The sequence below is a fragment of the Aedes aegypti genome, chromosome 3, assembly GCF_002204515.2.
Source record: "Aedes aegypti strain LVP_AGWG chromosome 3, AaegL5.0 Primary Assembly, whole genome shotgun sequence".
Taxonomy (NCBI): Eukaryota; Metazoa; Arthropoda; class Insecta; order Diptera; family Culicidae; genus Aedes; species Aedes aegypti.
This window is the reverse complement of record NC_035109.1, coordinates 348,488,562-348,509,449: the sequence shown is the minus strand read 5'-3', so window position 1 is coordinate 348,509,449 and position 20,888 is coordinate 348,488,562. Positions and strand designations below refer to the sequence as shown.

At 36.8% G+C, this 20,888-nt stretch overlaps 1 protein-coding gene across 4 annotated transcripts in view; it reads right to left on the bottom strand.

The window, feature by feature from the left end:
• Positions 1–4,223, bottom strand: part of LOC5578086 — an 80,221-nt gene extending 75,998 nt beyond the window's left edge. The window contains exon 1 of one of the 4 annotated variants that reach the window (XM_001656730.2): positions 3,449–4,223. The gene's annotated coding sequence lies outside the window, so the exon portion shown is untranslated. The remainder of the gene's footprint in view (positions 1–3,448) is intronic. The other 3 variants (XM_021851112.1, XM_021851111.1, XM_021851113.1) reach the window with 3 other exon arrangements.
• Between the last annotated feature and the right edge of the window lie 16,665 nt (positions 4,224–20,888).

Genomic DNA, 20,888 nt, shown 5'->3' with positions numbered 1-20,888 from the left:
GTTTGCCGCGAACTGATAGCTTGAGTACCGGGCCTCAAAGTGTCAGATTAATTTTAGAAACCAAAACAATGACATGGTATTGAACAAACAATGGGAATCCATAATTGAAGGTAATAATAATAAAAACCAGTTTTGTGACAACAACTCCATTAGCGTTCTACTACTAATATTTCTATTGTTGAGGTATAGCTTTAGCAACGCAGTCGCAGATCCTTACGTTCTGTGGAAAATCGTGTTCATTTTCATTCCTTCCGTCTATTGTAAACATCCATTTAAACCACTTTATTTTAGTGTAATCGATTTACATTTTTTATTGGTTTTCTTTATATTTCCTCGAATAATATCGAATAGATCGACGCTTTGTCAGACATTCGCATTTATTTTCCTTTCGACGTTTTGCCCCTTTCGACGTTTTGGCATTCGACATTTTGTCTCTCGACGTTTTGTCCCTTCGACGTTTTGGCCTTTCGACGTTTTGTCCTTTCGACATTTTGTCTTTCGACGTTTTGTCACCCAACCCTCGAATGTTCCCAAGCGGATCCAATAATAGTTATTTATGCAACAAGTTGCAAAAAAATTATTTTTTTAGCAAACGCCATTTTAACCCGATTGTTTCTAGGATCACAAACATATTACATACAAGAAAACCCACGTGGACATATACTTTTCAATCAGGTAGGCTGTGATACCCATTCAGTAGAAGACTGTAATCAATTTTCATATTCTCATTAGTACTGAAGGGACCATCGACTCATGGAAATATCGAGTCGTGGAAACGAGTTCCTTGGAGAGTTGTGTGAGGGAACTATCATTGTAACCATGACATTTTGTTTTTAGTATGGTTCCATGAATCGATATCGAATCATGGAACATCGACTCATGGAGGTTCTACTGTATATTCTACACACTTAGATTTTTTTCACGAGCTCGGCTGTATGAATCTCGGTTTCCCGATTTTAACCGAGACTCAGCTAACAAATGATCCGGCTGCTTCACTGATACTCGGCTTTTATTTGCTGAGATCCCAGGAAATTTGTTTGCCGACTACTCAGCTGTGCGGATCTCGGTTAAAATTAGCCGAGATTCGGCATTCTAAATTAAGTGTGTACACTGAAGGAAAGGTAAGGTAAGATATAGCGAGTAATTTTCAATTGATTTGTACATTTGCTATTCATGTGGAAAACTGCCCACGCAAATTGTAGTGGGAAACATCGGGTTTACGTATAAGTAAGAAAGAAGACTCTACAACAGCCTCCTCTACGTACGCTGATCGTTCCGCTACCAAGTAAAAATCCCTTGGGTTGGACCCAGACCACTCAACGGTGTTGAATATGTAGTTACTTGGAAAGTAATGGAGAAATTCTTAGACACTAGATGGATGGCGTGCCAAGAGACTCAGACATTTGAAACAGTACTGAAAAGTGCTACTTTTCAGCACTCTTCTCGGTTTCAATACTGATTATTTTGATAGGAAAAGTAGGCCATCATATCGTTCTTCTCTTCGATAAAAAATTGGCTGATATGCAACAGAATTGCAAGAATGCTTTTAAAATCAAACGATTTAGAACGATCAAATAAGAGTTTTAAACGATGCATCGAAAAAGATTTATATATTAATTAGTTCCCTCTATCTAAGGAACGGATTTCATAAGAGTGAATTTTGAAGTGAGGAACCAAAAAAATTCATGTGGGTGGTATTTCAGTTCATGATGAATGTAATTACATGATAGACGTTGATTTATAAGTAAAATTACATATTTTTGAGAAAAATCATATACCGCAATAACAGGGCAAGAAAAACAACATTGTTGTCTATTATTGCGGTATCTGTATATAACATTGAAAAATACGAAAATTTTTAAGTCATAGTTACTGAATGTAATTGCAAACAAATATAATTAACCCTCTAATACTCAAATATTTATGTTGGTTTGTTAATTAATCTAAGCTCGCTTAGGGTAATGATATTTTTTATTCGCAAAATAATGGATTTTAGTTTTTTTTAATATACATTTTTTTTATTATTCATTAAATGAGACTCAGGCACACAGGTTATAAAATAATTTAAATTTTCAACAAAATTTCAAAAAGGTCCCAAGAGACATTTTTTCTGTTATGCGTGTTTTGGTATACGGTTTACGCCAAAAGCAAGATACTAATTTGTGTGATACACTTATCTATTCAAACAAAAAACTCAGTTTATGACTGAATTCTGATATTTTATTTACACATATATGGTCGGTGCTCAGACGGTGGTTCCAGAAAAAGGTGCCCCATGCATTCGATATATTTAAAAAATAGCATTATTCTTCTTCTTTCTGGCGTTACGTCCCCATTGGGACAGAGCCTGCTTCTCAGCTCAGTGTTCTTATGAGCACTTCCACAGTTATTAACTGAGAGCTTACTATGCCAATGACCATTTTTGCATGTGTATATCGTGTGGCGGGTACGAAGATACTCTATGCCCTGGGAAGTCGAGAAAATTTCCAACCCGAAAAGATCCTCGACCGGTGGGATTCGAGCCCACGACCCTCAGCTTGGTCATGCTGAATAGCTGCGCGTTTACCGCTACGGCTATCTGGGCCCCTGCAAATAGCATTATCGACCGTAATAATGGAACTTATCTATTTGATCTGTATCGAAATAGCATAGGAAAAATCAAAATTGTTCGAGTTCTCAACGTATCTTTATAACGCCAAAAAATCATCTAATCCTGTCTGTCTGAACACCGACCATATTTAAAATTACAACGTTTTAACGACAAGTCCCGAAAACTGATTTATCGGTATACATGCCAAAAACGCGCTAGAGCTTGGAAGATGAAGTAAAGCAATCTCTTAAAATTACAGTGTACGAATCAGTGAAAGTGAAAGGAATTTCTAAATATTAATAAGGCATCGAAACTGTACAGGGTGCTGAAGACAATACTTTCACTTCTTGTTTACCAATAAGTGGTCTTGAATGGAAAACACTAGTCTATTAACAAGGATTAAGAATGCCCAACGATGGACGAGTAGACGAAATCGGTAGAAAATCGAATTTGTTAAATCGTTTTCAAATCGAGACAGAAAGTTATGAATTCTGTTTCTTAATAAATCTGTCTAATGTCACACAATTTGACAGTACCGGCATTGAATTTACATTCAATGTGGTAAATATATTCCTTTAGTATACCGCAATAATGGGACAAAAAAAACGTAATTATAGAATAAAGTAAGAACTTTCAATTTATGTTAAAAAATTTAAGTTTGATATAAAAATTAACTTTTTTACTTGACTATACTCCAGATGAAGACCTCGCATTGTAAAGTACGACAATATATAGGTTTTGTACACTAAAATACGATATAGATTTGAACGCTATAGATAGGTACTCCATAATAGAATGGAACTCTAGCTCTTGGGCATATTGGGGGCATTTCGTCATAATAATAAGCGTAATTCGTACCTTGGTAATTTTGATATAACTCAGCTTTTGCTGTACTGGTCTTATAATATTGTCACTCATTTCTTGAACCGTAAACACACATTTCTCTATTTTTGATGCCTCAGCGACACAAATCATTCCACGATGAGAAGGGCCATAGAGAAAGTGAACCGTAACAAACACACTCAATTATTACACAAAAAAAAAACCACAAATTTACGAGAGTTACACTTTTCACTCCTTAGTGGTCTTACAGTTTTGTCCGTAACTGTATGTCAGCATACGTAATGCACCGCCGGCGGCACTCTGATGCACCACACATGCAATTCTAACAACGATGCACCGCTACGCGTCGCGACGTCAAAGGTCAACCTGTCACACAGCTGATTCACCACCGGCCCGTCGTGTCGGGTTCTTCTAAAAACGCGTGCCGCAAACAAATCAACGCAGGACAACTCTAACCGGCAATGACTAATTCCATGACTGCATGTTCGATTCAACTGCACCAGCCAGAACGCGATGCCAAAAGGCGCAATCGACAAACGAAACGGGGTGTCCTCGAATGGGCCTGCGATATCCTTGCGCTATGCTGCTTATGTTGGTTATCACTTAACAACACACACGCGCTCGATGTCTCTAGCAAGGCAGCAAGAGATCGAACCCGAATCGACGATCTCAGGTCAGTTCAGTTCGAAGACTACCGTGTGGAAAGTAGCGAGCTGCCACTACTGCAGTGCAGTGTGTCTCGTGCTGAGAACGCGTCTTGCCGGCGCGGCGTCCGAAGATAAACTAATTCGAAGCTGAACAGCATAAATATGTCTCGGATCCCCACAACTGCCGCAACTCTGCTGCGGGAGAGCACCAGCCAAAGGGCCTCAGCCTTATAGCGGAATACTAGTAGTAAGGTACCACAGCACAGTGGCCCAACTCTGTTTCGAAGTAAAAAATATGAAGTTTGCAAATTATTTCCTGATGGCTTTCGTTAGTATTGAATAGAAAATCCTCAAATTTCCAGATCGGTTGATGTATATTTAGATTTTTGACATGTAAAATTTGCAAATTTGCCATAACATTAACCCTTGTGATATTTTTAAAATTTGTCGATGTTTTTTCTTCGAAATCGCAGTTTCTGTATTAAAACTCAAAATTTCTCCATAGTATTTATAAACCTATTTTGGCTCTGGGCCACCTTGAAATCTCCACCGAAAAAGCTTAAAATTTCACAGAACACTATATTCATGATAAAGATAAAGGAAGATATGGGAGATTGGATTTTCAATTTTGAACCGCCCTACTAATACATGCACTGTAACCCACATGATGGACGTCATTTTTGGATGACCCCTATCTAGGAAACGTTATTTAATGATCGTTCACCATTCAATGTCTTCAAATGTTTCATAGTAGGTATATGATGATTGGGTGACAAAACGTCGAATGCTAAAACACCGAAAGGACAAACGTCAATTTTAAAGGAACGAAAATCTCCTTAGAGAATGATTCTTTTACGAACGAATAAATGATTCGACGTTTTTGCTTTTGAATGCTTCCAAAGCCTGCCGAAGGCGAAAAATCATACAAAATGATTTATTTTATAAGCTCTGCGCCAATCTATATTTTACTAAGGACTTAAGTGTTCGTAATATGAATCAAAACGATACTTTGGCTTCATCTGCGCATTTTTGAGCCAAGATATAAAAAATATATATTTTTGTAAAGCAGACTTGTTTCAAATATAAAATAAAGAGAAACATCCGATTCGAACGAGATTTTTACTTTCGGCCAACGTTTGTATGGAGCGCGGCCACTGAGCAGCGGCGCGGATTTATCGGATGGGCAGAGCGCAGTTATTGAATGTTGTTATGTTGCTCCTTGGTGGATTGCATGCCGTTTGAGTATGCTAGGGCTGCAACAATCGATGTCGCATGCGACAAGTGAACGTTACGTCGCTGAGTATCCTGTTGCATTTTAGTTTTCCGGTGCGTATTGGTTGCTGTGTAGCAAGTGGATTGCTTTAGGGTATTTGATCATATTTTGAGTGCTCTTTCTTTATGTGATAGCCTTGGTTGAAGACCAGATTTGTTTCGGGAATTTGGAAACGACTAGTTAACCCGCAAAGTGCCGGGACGAATCTAAAATTTTCAAAATGCTCGTTCTCGGCAATGCTCCAACCGATTTTCGAGATTTTTGGCTTTTAGTGAAGGGGAATAGTTGTACTAACTTTCAGCATTGGTGCCACCCCGCCAAAACCCTCCCCGTTTTTTGGAGATGCAAATATGTTTGTGTTTTTTTTTCGTTTTTTTCGCTGAGCTGACCAAATAGCTCTGGTTCTTAAATAGATTCGTCGCTCAGTTACCTAAATCTTATCAGAGAGGTGCCGTTCAATGAGGGGATGGTAACAGACATCTCGGAAATAACTTGGCACGAGAAGCAGTGTTTCAAAGTAGCATTTACACTATTAATTGTTCAACAGGCAATGAAAAAGTATTGTAGAAACTTTATGACTGACTGACTGACATTTTGCATGCATCATTTTTTTAATGATTGGCGAGTTGTGTATATTGTTGATGCTGTGTACAGATTTTGTTGACACTGTGTGGGATTCACTGTGTGCCTCCCCTCTAAAAACACTCTCCTAAGATCCCTTTTACCTGAATTCGTCTCCGACAACAACTTGCAGTATTTCTGCAAAGAAGACTAAATAACTCACTGACATTGAAATATATCAACTGATAATATTTGTTGAATATCCAATTTGCGTAATTTCTATCAAATGGACTGTTTATATTAGCGTTCCCATTTTTGGAATAAAATTAGATTTTTATGAGGCCGAAACAAATATATCCAGAAAGGTTTGCCAAAATAAAGTACTTGACAATGTTTTGCTCCTGTTTCACAAAAGTTGTTAGACAAACAAATATTTCATTTGCTTTTTAATGTTTAAGAAGTTTTGAAGGAATTTGTTTGGGTTGTACTGAATTATTAGTCAAAACCTGTTCATTTATGGTGTTTTATCACGTAAGTGTATTTCAACCCGCTATACCGGCTGTATAAAGGGGCCTTCCTTAGCCGAGTGGCTAGAGTCCACGGCTACAAAGCAAAGCCATGCCGAAGGTGTCTGGGTTCGATTCCCGGTCGGTCCAGGATCTTTTCGTAATGAAAATTTTCTTGACTTCCCTGAGCATAGAGTATCATCGTACCTACCACACGATATACGAATGCGAAAATGGCAACTTTGGCAAAGAAAGCTCTCAGTTAATAACTGTGGAAGTGCTCATGAGAACACTAAGCTGAGAAGCAGGCTCTGTCCCAGTGAGGACGTTAATGCCAATAAGAAGAAGAAGATACCGGCTGTATGAATAAATGAAACAGGCTGAATAAATCCTGTTATATAAAGAAACATACACACTATCAATCACAGTCACTCTGTAGGGGTTTCCTTTGGTATAGAATAAGGTTGTCGTAAATTAAAAAATAAACTGATGGAAAAGGTTGGTGAAATGATTACTTTTGAAATGGCTAGAATCATTCTTAATATTTTGTATTCATATCCACAGCTATGACAACAGAAAGATTTAAATAAATAAAAACCGAATGTAATACTTCAGTTTCGTTTTTGGCATGTTCCGATTTTGAAAAAAAAGACGTTGTAATGGATCTTAAACTGGGTACCTCTTCTAGTACAAAATTCGTTACCCAAGTTTGACAGATTACACGATACAAGATCGAGTGATTTTTTCATTTGAAAAGACTATCGACCTCCTTAAGTTTTGGACGAAAAAAAAATATTTCCTTATCTTTTTTGACTCAAACATGACAGAGTTTAACAGATTATAGCAAAAATCCTACCTCAAAGGGAGAGTAGACTAGAATCAGCAAAACTTTGCAATGAATTGAAAATTTCGGAATCTGCATACAATAAGTTTACATCGAAAAAGAGGGAAAAGGGTTGAAATTATTGAACATTTAAGAAACTGTAGATACTTAACAGTCCACGCTACGCACGTTTTCATTCCAAATATGTTGGGGTTCTGATCTTCGAGTGGACACGCATCTCTTCTCCACTTGTAATTCAAGAAATTTATGAAGAGTATCCTACAAACTGCCAAGGAACTATTCATGCAGCTAATTTGCAACTATAAATAAACAAATTTCCAGTCGAAAAGCTCTGATTTATGGATGCTTGATGAGTAGTATTAAAACTTCTAAGGTTTCGATGAACCTATTCAACATTAATTTTACTGAATATGCTACAAGAAATATAGTTAAGTTTTTAAGTTAAAATTATTTATCGCCCTTAAATTTTCAAATATTTTTTTTTATTATTGTCAACTAGTAGTGCCGGCAAACTTCGTCTTGCCATCAAGTAGGCTGTTGAAAAACGCCATGGAACGCCCCGTGCGAAATGGAAGTTCCGTTTACTCCTGTTTTTCAACTTTCCCGTTAAATATCCTTTGCTTTTTATATACACAAACACGTCGGAACACTTCAGGAACATAACTATGGAAGAATTTTCAAAATCCGTTAGCCCGTTCTCAAGCCATTTCGTGACATACAAACATCATTCCATTTTTATTTATATAGATAAACTGATGATCAGCTTATCTTTCCTCCATTCACAAGACGCGACGGAGACAAGACATAACACTTATCGTTCTTACAAAACGTCAAAAAGTTTTGAAGCTTATCTTTAAAAAACTAATGATCAGCTCGATTTTACGTTCGCCATTTTTACATTCGCCAAGTTTACCGGACTATAGTTCCACTTGAAGCTTAATAATAGCAATAACATCCCTCGGGTTAAATTGTCTTTACAGCAACTTTCTTTGTCATGTTTTAAAGAATAAGTTTTCACTATGTAATGATAATTCTGTACTTAAATTACAGCACTAACACGTTTGAAACATTTTTCTCCATATAAATTTCCATATAAACCTACATCTTCTTTGGGCCATCATTAAATCGCTACCGAAAAAGCTGAAAATTTCACAGAACACTTTTTAATTTTTACTATCATAAGACTGATATAGGACAATGGATTTTTGAACTTTTTTGAATTTTGAACATAATTTTTGACCTTATGGACATCGAACATTATATTAAGCTTTTCCAAAGCATTATATTATTTAAATCACTTTTGGTAAAGTGCACTAATCATAAAGATGAAGAGATCGGAGATTGACACTTTCAATTTTGATTACTTGGACTGGGGAAAGTCTAAGCAAATAATTGAAGTCACTTCTAATCTATTCAAATGATTTACCGTCACTTGAAAAATCTTTTGAGATGCGCTAAATCTAATGCAATTTCTAGAATATACAGAGACCAAACAAAGCTTCATATTAGAAGTTAAATGGCAGTACAGTGCTTGTTCGATTTTGGCCATGATTTATTTTTGGCAAGACGAAAATGTAAATACAAAAAAAAAATCATGGTCAGATACCAATCCTGTTAACCGCAATGTTTCTGTGGGCTTTTTTGAAGCTTACCATGTTCAAAACAGGTAAATTTAATTCGTGATCATTATTACAAGTTTGATAGAAATTTCATTTAAGAAATAAGTTCGATTTTAGCTCAGTTCGAACTAGGCAACATGAAAATTTTTGGCTTATTGTCAAATTCGAACGGACACAGTCAGCGGAAAAATTGGTTGCTTCAGTCTTGATGAAACTTTAACGTGACTCGGACATCATTTCAAAAGTGAATAATTGATTGTGCAAAAAAGGCTTAATTACAAAATCTAAAAATACAAACCACCCTTTCAGCCCACAAACCCCTTCGCGCAACTGACCCTATGTCGCATAATTCAATAAAATTGCAAATTGATTGCAACAGTTCAGTCAGTGAGTGCCACGCCAGCCTCCCATGCGTTTAAAGAGCACGCGGGCGGCCATCAGCTCTTCTGGGTGAAAATTTGCATGCGAAATTACACTATTCATCGAATATTTTCGCTCCCTCCCCCCATATCGCCTCCCCTCAGGTAAGTCCTCGGGGTAAGAACCACGATCATAATGCCAATGTTGACCATATGCTCAACCCGGTTTGTCAGTTATCCTCGTGACAACACAGAGAGACAGGCGACCGGATTCGCTCACCGACCACTCTACCGATGATAAATGGCACTCATCAAATCAAGGTGGGAAAGTTATGCAAATTTCACACGCTTGCAATTCCTTCCTTTGAACTCGATCCATGTTGGGTAAATTGCGCCGCGTGCTGGTGGTGGTAGTTACCCCATACGGAGGTACAAGTTGTGGTGCAGATATGGGTAATTTGACCGGAACGCGATCATTTTTCTTCGAGTGGCTTGTTGATTTATCACAGACTCAACGAGAGTACCGACGTGAGTGCGTTGACAGAGCCCAATCGAATAAGGGGGATTGAACGGTATTTCGCCGGGAGCAGTTCCCGGTTCAGAGTTGTGTAAGGTTAGGACTCAGCTGTTGTCGGAATGCGTAGGTAATTCGTTCATGATGGCCTGTGTAAGCATGGTGCCCTCAAGGGATTACTCGTGCGAGAATGGAATCATTCGTCACTTGAATGAGGCTGCGTTATGAGTGGAAATGCAGTCTGTGAAGAAGTGTAAGGTTGGAAGAGTGGAAGACAGTTGGAACGTTGGAACTTTTTTTGGCTAGCGAATGATACTTCATTAATTGTTTGTGGCATATGATACAAATCAGTTTACCCTTCGTTTAGTCTTGTGGTAACGTCCGCGGATGTAAATCTCTCTTAATTCGATTTCCCTGGTACGGTTCATCATCTATTTTGTTGGAGTACCTTGTACCTTTTAATTTCGCCCTATAGGATAATTAGATCAATCACGTGGCTTTATCGGATTCACGCAAGTGTTGGTTTGATAAATAGTAGTGGTTTTTGTTGAGTGTTCATGAGCTATGATCCTCCACCTGTCCATTTTATCCAAATATTCATCAAAACAACAGAGTTCAATGTTGATTAATGTATGAGAATGCCTTTGACGGTTTGTACTGCATTTGGAGCTGGCGTAAAGTCCCTACTGCTTATGAAGCACTTCTTCATAAGCTTGTAAAAGTATTTGTTCTAATTCAAAAATTATACTCTATATTTTTTCCAATATATATTTCCCCGAATAAATCAACAATTGTTTCCTGAAACCTATAGGGAATTCTTCGTTTCATTAGTACTTCCAGGAATTCTCACTCCACTTTCTCAACAAATTATTCTATACAATCTTTAAAAATCTAACAGTGTCTCGTGATTCCTCAAGCAATGTTTTCTGGCACATATAAGATAAATTTTTCCAACCATAATAATTTTTAGATGTTTGTTTTTTTAATAAAAAAAAATGTTAGAACTCCTGAAACAACTCGTAGATGAATACTATAAGAAATTAAGAGAAAATGTCCTGGTGGGATTCGTAGTGAATCACCTGAACACTACCAGCAATCATCAGGATTGTTTTTATGTTTTATTGTCCTTGATTGTTTTTAATATTGAGTTAATTACTAATGAAACCTGAGAAAAATATGCTCAATAGCTTCTTGCAGTAATACCGGAAAATAATTCATAGGAAATTTTGAGAAATTTCCCTAACAATCTTTTCCTTAAAAATCTGCTAAAGATGGAATATTAAAAAGTATTTTTGAATGAAGCCAGTAATTACTTACTAACGTTGTATTAACACCCTGTAGGTCGTTTAATCATTCACAATATTCTCAAAATCTCTACGGTATCTATTTCTCCAAGGACTCATCAAAAAATTTAACAAGAAATTTCTCTAAAAAAGATCTCTAGGATTTTCTTCAGAAAGAACTTTAGCAATACGTCCAAGGATTATTCTAGGGATTATTGCAGAAAAATATAGACACAGCATTCTTCAGCAAAAAATCTACAGTAATTATTCCAGAAATTTGTCAAAGGATACTGCAATTTCTCCAGGGATTTCTACGAAGATGAGTCTAGAAATGTATCCAAGGACTTCTTCAGCAATTTACCCGGGCAATGCATCCGAGATTTTCCGAGATTCAGGAATTTCCCAAGAGATAACTCCAGAAAACGCTTTTTATGATTTCTCCACAAGTTGTTCTAAGGGTTTTTTCTTTCTAGAATTTCTCCAGAGATTTTCCCCGGTATTCCTCCAAAAACTCCAAGGACTCATCAAAAAATTTAACAAGAAATTTCTCTAAAAAAGATCTCTAGGATTTTCTTCAGAAAGAACTTTAGCAATACGTCCATGGATTATTCTAGGGATTATTGCAGAAAAATATAGACACAGCATTCTTCAGCAAAAAATCTACAGTAATTATTCCAGAAATTTGTCAAAGGATACTGCAATTTCTCCAGGGATTTCTACGAAAATGAGTCTAGAAATGTATCCAAGGACTTCTTCAGCAATTTACCCGGGCAATGCATCCGAGATTTTCCAAGATTCAGGAATTTCCCAAGAGATAACTCCAGAAAACGCTTTTTATGATTTCTCCACAAGTTGTTCTAAGGGTTTTTTCTTTCTAGAATTTCTCCAGAGATTTTCCCCGGTATTCCTCCAAAAACTCCGGCAATAATTTCTCCAGGGATTTTTCCAGAGATTTAACTAAATATTCTCAAAGAATTTCCTCTAGGAATTCCTCCATAAAATACTACAGGGATTTCTTAATAATTTTGCTACAGGTTCCTATTGGGTCTACTCCTGGATTTTTTCCAAGTTTTTCTGTAGAAATTTATCTACGGATTTCTCCAATCTTCATGGAAGGAGTTTCTGCGAAAATACTTGAAGGAATCCTTGGAAATTTTTTTAGGATTATTTACGAAGAAACTCCTGGAGAAATTCAAGTTGGAATTTCTGGAAGAATTCCTAGAGGAATGCTTGGAAAGATCCCCAATGTGGTAGATTCTTTGAATATATACGATATGGTAGGTTCTTTGAATTTATACGATGAGGTATAGTTTGATAAAAAATGATTAAACATGAAAATTGTGCTTATTCTATGTACCGGGTAAGAGAATTCGAGTTGACTGAGGTGACGAAAGTCGGCTTGCTTCCATTTAAAATCAGCTTATCTCGACTCGCAGAACAAGTCTGGATGAAAAAGCAGCATGACACATCAAAAACGCAAGAGGTTGATTGATATGTTGGTAAAATAAGGCCCATGAAATTAAAAAAAAAATCGCTAACTGCGTATAGATTGTAGGTAAAATGGTTGATTTTTTAATTTTTCAATCCCTCTGTGTATTAGTGGCAAACTGCTACTCTCGACGATAATCAGATCAAATGTTATACCTTATTTCCATACTATTTAGATACAACTACTTGTTCTCTCCACGAAATATTGGCACAGCCAAACGCCATATGCTTTCTGTAGCAATAAAACATTTTCGACCAAACGTCATTTGACTAAATGTCATTCGACCAAATGTCATAGATTCAAAATTACATTTTTGTTTCGTACATCTTCAAGGACACGTTTCACCGCTCACCGCTTACATCATGTGTCATTCAGTAATAACGAGAATATCATCCACGATAATTTTCTTTATTTTTAAGAGTGTGGTGTTTCTATAATTAATATGTAATAACATATACCCCGCATTTTATTTCACGAATTTGTAAGGACTGTTCATTTTATAAAGTGAACACTTTGTGCAGACTGTATCTTTTTAACTAATCTATGGAATTTCAATCGGTTTTCTGTACATCGTTAGACTAATATTGTACAATGTTGTAATAATAAAATATTCTTCAAAATAATTAAATTTTACACGAGTATGAAAAAACGTTTAGAACGGTCGATTTTTGGAGGTTATCAAAATCAATGATTGTTAGAAATTCCCTGGAAAATTTGACAATCTTTATTTTTTCTTTTTAAAAAAGGCTTGTTCTTCGAAAGCATCATCAATCAGAAGCCAAAGTCAAAGTGATGTTTGAGGGAGTAATACGACAAGCTCAATTCTTCGCACGAAGCATGTTTCAAGATTTGCTTGAAAATAAAAAGGGATTTACTTCGAAGTAACCAGGTGCTAATATAGTAATAATGTGAAAAATAACTTACACCTTCATATAGTTACTTATTTAGTCCCCACGTCACATTTAAAGCACATTAGAAAAACAATTGCTTTATTTTTAGAAGACCTTTCGAAGCACAATGACAATCATCAAAATTGGCAACACTGCTGTAACAAAATCGATTTTATTTTCTACATATTATTTTTATAATATGTTATTCTGAGATTACCAATTGAAATATTCAGAGAAAAACGTTTACAATTTGCTGTAGATCGATAAATATGCGTACATGATTTTAAAAGTATGAGACTTTTTAGTAAAGCGACCATTAAGAGTAAAATTTATACTTAAGACTGCGGTTTAATCTCACGATTTAGCTCTCGTTTACACAAATATAGTATCTTTAGTAATTTAAAATAGTTTTGAACACGCTTTTTACTTATCTCTTTTGCTGGGAGTGAAGGGACGCTGTCTTAGCAAATTTGGCCAAAATGGATATATCACTAAAGTTACCTAATGTCAGAGAATGGAGGAATATAATTCATTTTTTTTAAAGCTACACCTTTAGTGGAATAGTAAAGGGTACAAACCTACAATTTGTTCATAAAAATGAGGATTTTTGTTTGCGAAAAATAATGTTAAACTTTGACGAACAGCTTTTCTTAGGAGTTTTGAAATAAAAACTATTTAGCTCTTCAACCAAAAGCATTTTCTAATATCTTATATTTTTATGATTATCACATGATTCAATAACAATTGTTTCAAGTAGTTACGGTGTGTATTCAGAATTAGTCACACAGTGCACATTACCCGAAAAAAGTATAGAATCGCACCACCGTACACGGAAGACCTGGAAAGGATTAGAATCACTTGCAAGCATAAGTTGCTGTTATAGTGATTCTAAACTTTTGGAGATGTTGCCATTTTATTTATTTATTTCGTCAAGCATAGGTAGACTACATACAATAATTACAATACTTTCTTACATGCTATGGATTACTTCTATTGTTCTTTAGTTGTGTTTTAAGCTGCTCTTTGGACATAGTAATGCCAATGAATTCGCAATGTACATTATACTGACGCATCATACGGTTTATTGGTCCGTTTTAAGCATAATGCGTTCTGCATGATTTTTCTGAAAATAATTTTCTTGTTCTTAAATGCCGAGAGGGTGTGTAGAAGTTTAGTTGAGAAAGAAGTGCAGCGGAGTCTACACGGTTCGAAATAATGTTGTTTATAAAGAGAATCATTGCGAATTCCCGGCGTTGCTTAAGTGTTTCCAAGTTGATGAGCATGCAGCGTGCTTCATACGACGGAAGTGGCAGCACAGTCCAATTCAATTTCCGAAGGGCGTATAAAAGGAATAGCTTCTGTACTGATTCTATGCGTTCTTCGTGTACGGCATGATACGGGTTCCATACTAGGTGACAGTATTCCAGAATTGGTCTTACATATGTAGTATACAATAGTTTAATAGTATATGGGTCTTGAAAATTGTTGCTGAACCTCTTAATGAAGCCAAGCATGCTGTTTGCTTTGTTTATTATGGAATTATAATGTTCTACAAAAGTGAGTTTAGAGTCTAGGATTACGCCCAAATCCCTTACAATTTTACACTTCTGCACTACTTGATTTCCTAAAAATACTTCAATTGGTGGTGTTACATATTTTCGACTAAATGCTATTGAATTACATTTTTTGATATTGAGCTGAAGTAAACTTTTTTGGCACCAAGTGAAGAATAAGTTAATGTCATTCTGGAATTCTTCTGCTTCGCTAGAATTACTTACTTCCATGAAGAGCTTCATGTCGTCTGCATATATAAGAAATTTTATTTTTCTAAGTAAAAAGGAAATGTCGTTTACATACAAAATAAAAAGAAGTGGGCCTAAATGAGAACCTTGAGGTACTCCAGAGGTTACAGAAATGGGTGCTGATAATTTATTTTGAAAGCGCACAATTTGTTTCCTATGTGATAGATATGACTGGATCCAACTCAAGAGTCCTGGCTCCATTCCTATTTTCTGCAATTTGAAGATTAATAATGGTATGTCGATTCGGTCAAATGCCTTACTAAAGTCAGTGTAGAGGGCTTCTACGTGCTTGCCATTGTCCATTGCGTTGAGAATAAAAGATACAAATTCTAGCAGATTGGAAGATGTTGAGCGGCCTTTAAAAAAGCCATGCTGCCTACAAGTAATTTGTTTTTTTACTTGCTGGAAAATTTTGTCGTTTACGAGAGATTCGAAGAGTTTGGGAATACATGAGATGATGGCAATTCCGCGATAGTTCCTTATGTCAGATTTTGTACCTGATTTGAAAACAGGCACCAAATATGAGGATTTCCAAGCTACTGGGAATTTTCCATTATTTAGTGACATGTTGAAAAGGCGTTCTAAGGGAAGGGTAAGTTCTTCTGAGAGATTTTTGAAGAACAAATCAAATATTTTAATACTCTTTGTATGCGATTCCATAGATTTGAAGGGTACACACAAAATAAATATAAATTTAAGTTTATTTTCATGCACATATTTGAAGCACCAAAACAAATATAAATTTAAAAGGCCAATCTCTTACTTTTAAATCCAATTAAATTTACTTGATCGTGTAAAATTCAAGCATTTTGAGTTGTACATTTAATGTAAATTTATTATGATTTACATAGTGCTGTAACAATACATGAGCTCGATTAGTTTGTACAGTAGTCTACAGTTAACACTATATCGAAATTTAAATATTTGTTTACTGTGCAGTGTATATTATGACTATTTATGAAAAATCAATTCCGAAGCAAAGGATGATTGTGGTTGCTTCAAATTCGAATAACAGTGCCATTATCTGTTGTATGTATTGTATGAACGATTCATAAGATAAGCCAAAGCAAAACGAATAAAATTGGTCGTGAGAAGCACGATCACGATGTGAAACCATCGAAAGAGGTCAAATAATGCACGATGAGGAGTTCGACAAAACAGCAAAAACGACACCCGTTGCGGTCCATCCTCTACTAGCGGTTTCTGTGATTCTCCGGAGATAAATGCATCCGAGCAAAATATATGGAAGATGGATGGATTCAGTGCGGGACGAAGGAGCGCAACAAAAAGTGCAGTAGCGAGCGCAGTCGGAAAGGTACAAGAGAGAAAAGTGCTTTCTGCTGCGGTGAAAAAAAAAACTAAAAAAAGACGTTCTACGTCAAGTGATTGATACGAAGGACCTCACGCAAAACTGATCACCGCTGATTGGCCGTTTTGCGATGTGTTATTGGAAATATAAATTGGTTACCATCAACCTGCTGCATAGAGTGTCCCAAAATTTGCACTTTGTCAGAAAACTTGGGGCTCAACCTCCAAACAATAGCTGAGTTACAGACAAACAAAAAATATTGACTTGGTATTAGCCACAAATAAAAAGTACTCCAAAAATCTCAATGGGCAACCTCGAAACGTAAATTCTCAGAGTTTCCTTATACGAAAGTTTGCTTGCAACATCTTTATCTCAACTAAGAAGTGTGGATCCGATTCCCGTTTCAGGCTAGAAAACATTCCGAGAGGAATGTTTTCCGACTGTGCCACTGGGTGCGGCAACGCTCAGAAATAAGCATCGCGTTGCATTCTAGTTTGTTGTATAGTATGGTGTTTTCTTCAAAGTGCAAATAGTCCATTGGAAGCATTAACGTATTCACGTGTAGGTAGGTTGCACTCCCAAGTTTCCTGACAAAGTGCAATTTTGTGATACCCTAGTGGTGCTACTACCGTGCGTAGTTGTGCAATTATTGCACCACAATCACGTTTACCACCACCAGAAATAAGTAGAGTAAACAGAAGGAAAAATGTGAATAATTCAGTTGAAATGTGAGACACGTTAATTTTAATGGGAATTTGAGGTTGGCGGTGTATGTCTTCCAAGTAGTATCCATGTTTTGAAAGGGAAAACAAAAAACATCACCCTCATCGCTGCTTTCGTGACATTGAACGATAATCTGCTTAATCGGAGTTCAATAAGTTCAACAAGTGGAGTCTCAATTTGCTGATAGCCGCAAAAAGATAGTTCCTCAAATTAGGTTCGATATTTACGCCAACAAATTCCGATGAAAAACTTGTCCGGCTGTAGAGTAGCCAGTGCCAGTACCTCTACCGCCTCATCAGCGTTCAATTTAAAAGTTGGTAACTAAATCATTTCCCGGAATCTCGAGGCTCCCAAGTGGATTAAACGATGTGCCGACACTTTTGGTCAGTAGCGATGGAATTGGCCATTCCACAGCATGAGAGAGCTGAAGCCGATAGAGAGAATGAGCACCCAGACACCGTCCAGTAATTGTCAATCGAAATTGATTTGAAGCAAAGCAGAGCGTAGCATTATGTCCCAACGACTATGGATCGTCGAATCACATGCAGCATCTAACAAACCACGCCGGCGGAGTTCAACGGATCCCAGCCCAACAACATGAATCGTGCGTCTCCACTAGCGACAGACGATAAAAGCGGATTTTCTCATCGTAAAACAGTCGGCGAAAAGTTTTCCTCCTCGTAAAGGCTCCAGAGCGTGTTAGGTTTATTGCCTTACAACCACTAACTGACCGACTAGCAATGGTTTCCATCATCTACCGTTCCGTACTTTAGCCAGGGAAGTTTCCTTCCAGCCAGGAACAGGTCATAAAGGAACTCTTTTCTAATCGATGCCATCGTTGTAGTCTTTGACGATTGTCGTTGTTCTTAACGTATTTTCATGCTTATAGCTAAATATCGCCTCAGAATATATCGTTATTTTCAATGGGATGCTATTTGGTTTCCTGGATAATGCTGTCTTAGATGTTGAAAAGTTTGCCAACTTGAAATGTGACGCAGGAGCTATACTTGATTTCGTCGAAGACTTTTATTGTTATAGTGATTAACTCTTCTTCTACCAAGGGGGTGAAAAGTTACGCCAACTACCAAGACGCAATTATTCACAAATTCAACAATAAAACGAAATTAAAAGCTGTGACATACAGGTGTTTCGACATTAACTTGCTTTTTTGAGTGTAGTGAACATATTTGAGCGGAAATTGAAATTTTAGATTACACTCAAAATTTATTTTACTTAAAATATTACGGAAAACCTTGTTTTTGCACGCGTTTGCCTGAAACTCAAAATTCAAAGCGATGACGTACAGTTTTTCCAACATGAAATTGATTGTTAAAGTCAAGTAAACATGTTTGAGTAAAAAACTATAAGGGTACATCCCTATGGGGTTGTACGAACTGGTGACGTAGGACTATGATGGTTAATTTAACTGAATTTGATGTCGTTCTTGTTGCTCGTTTTGACTTCATACTGTTTTCAGTGCTCGAAACTTTCGTGCATATAACGAAACATTTATGCATATAACGATTTGCAGCCAAGTGTACGTTTAATCATGTCCCAAATATACATTATCTTTATCCGATGAACTCGTCATATTTATCTATGAAAATGTGAAATTTCACTTCAGGTTGTATGATCATTTTGAAATTATATTAGTAACCTCCTATGAAATATATGGTAGCATTGGAAAGAATAGTAGTGATTGAGGCTTGTTCAGTATGCTGAAGCAAAATCTAAGTAATTCTAATCAAAGTATATTTAGTAGCAATGTATCTATAGGAATTTATTCGAGGATTATAATGAAAGCTTCAGTCATCGCTTTGTTGATCTTATGGTTTGAGAGAAATATTATACATTGCTTGGCAATGTGATAAATTAAGTCGGAAATATTACTCTGTTAACTCTCTTACACACATTTGGTGGCCCTGAAAAGAGCCAAAGGCTTTGTTAGCTCGGATGCTGTCTTAGATGAATCGCACTACAGGATGTTATCAGTTGATTGCCATGGTTAAACGAAGAATCCCCAACGCAAGTGTAGAAATTTGTATAAGTTCTCTGCTTATAAGACGAACCAGTTGAATGTTTCGTGGTGTGGATGGCACACATCAGCAACAGGTATTAGATCACACGGCTGAAGTCGAAATCTGAAAACGTAGCTTAAGTTTGAAATCTTGAGCGATACCACAAGCCGGACGCTCGATTTGTCTAATGATAGTAGTAATGATGCCTAACGGGCTTGATTCTTGACTGCACCACAGATGAGTTTATCACGAGCCGAAATCTCATAAACCAGATGCTGATCAACAGCTCAGCAGGCTTCTGGCTACGAGGTGCTCCTCGCTAAGCAGTTTCGGAGGAGCTCTTACCAGCTCGAAAGCGAAAATGGAATGAAGCCGAATCCGGCAAAAAAGCATGCTTTAAACCCTTAGATTAGCAGATTATGCTCCTCCCTTTCGTGCTCTTCTCTTTCTAATCGACCAATCTGGAAAATGGGTATGTGCCAATAATGTGTTGGGCTAAGAATTACTTGAATATTGCGAAAAATGATATTTCGTGAGAAATTTATCAAACATGAATAGTTGGAATGCTTGACATTTACTAAATATTCTCTAATTAGCTATTGATAATCACTAGTTTTCTTTAGTATGAAGGTGAATTTCTGATTCATGGGTGCCCAAATTATGAAAATTGTTCAATCAGAAATTCTCATGAAAACCATTCTAAATATGTCGCAAATTTGTTACATGTGATAATTTTCATAATCGAAATGCTCCCATGAAATATGGCAAATCAAAGACACTGTTGGAAATGCCACTCTAGTTTACAATCGTTGTGAAATGTTGAGCACTCACCCCGACGGCACAGCAGCAGTGTCCGAGAATAGTCTCAAATTGTCGTGCCATCAATTATTCATGAAAAATTAAATTTTGTACGAAACTGTGAGATTGATTGAGGAATATAATATGTAATAAGGTCGGAAATATTATTCTTTCAACTCTTTTCCACGAATTTGATGGCCCTGACAAGGGCCGATGGCTTCCTTAGCCTCGATGCGGTCACAGATAAATAGCACTGCGGGATTGATCAGTTGATTGCCATGGTCCGTGGATGGCGCACAACAGCAACGGGTAGTGGATCACCGGGCACAAGGCTAAATCTGGAGACGATGCTCACTCTTGAAATCTTGAGCGATTTCATAAGTCCGACGCTTGATTCGCTGCTCTTTTCTCTTCGGATCAGCTTCTGGAATTTAGCTCCCAAACGGGCTGGACGCTGGATCGCTAGCTTGAAGGACGTCGCTGCGCAGGATCGGAGGAGCTCTTGCCAGCTCGGAAGTAGAAACGGAATGAAACCGAATACAACGAAGCAAGCATGCTATATTCCCTTAGATTAGCAGATTATGCTCCTCCCATTCGTGCTCTTCTCTTTCTAATCGACCAATATGGGAAATGCATATGTGCCAATAATGAGTTGGACTTAGAATTACTTGATAATTGCGAAAAATGATAATGCGTGAGAAATTGGTCGAACATGAATGGGTTGACATTTACTAAATATTTAATAGTTCGCTATTGATAATCAATAGTTTTCTTTAATATGAAGGTAAATTTCTGATCCATGGTACCAAAATTATGAAAA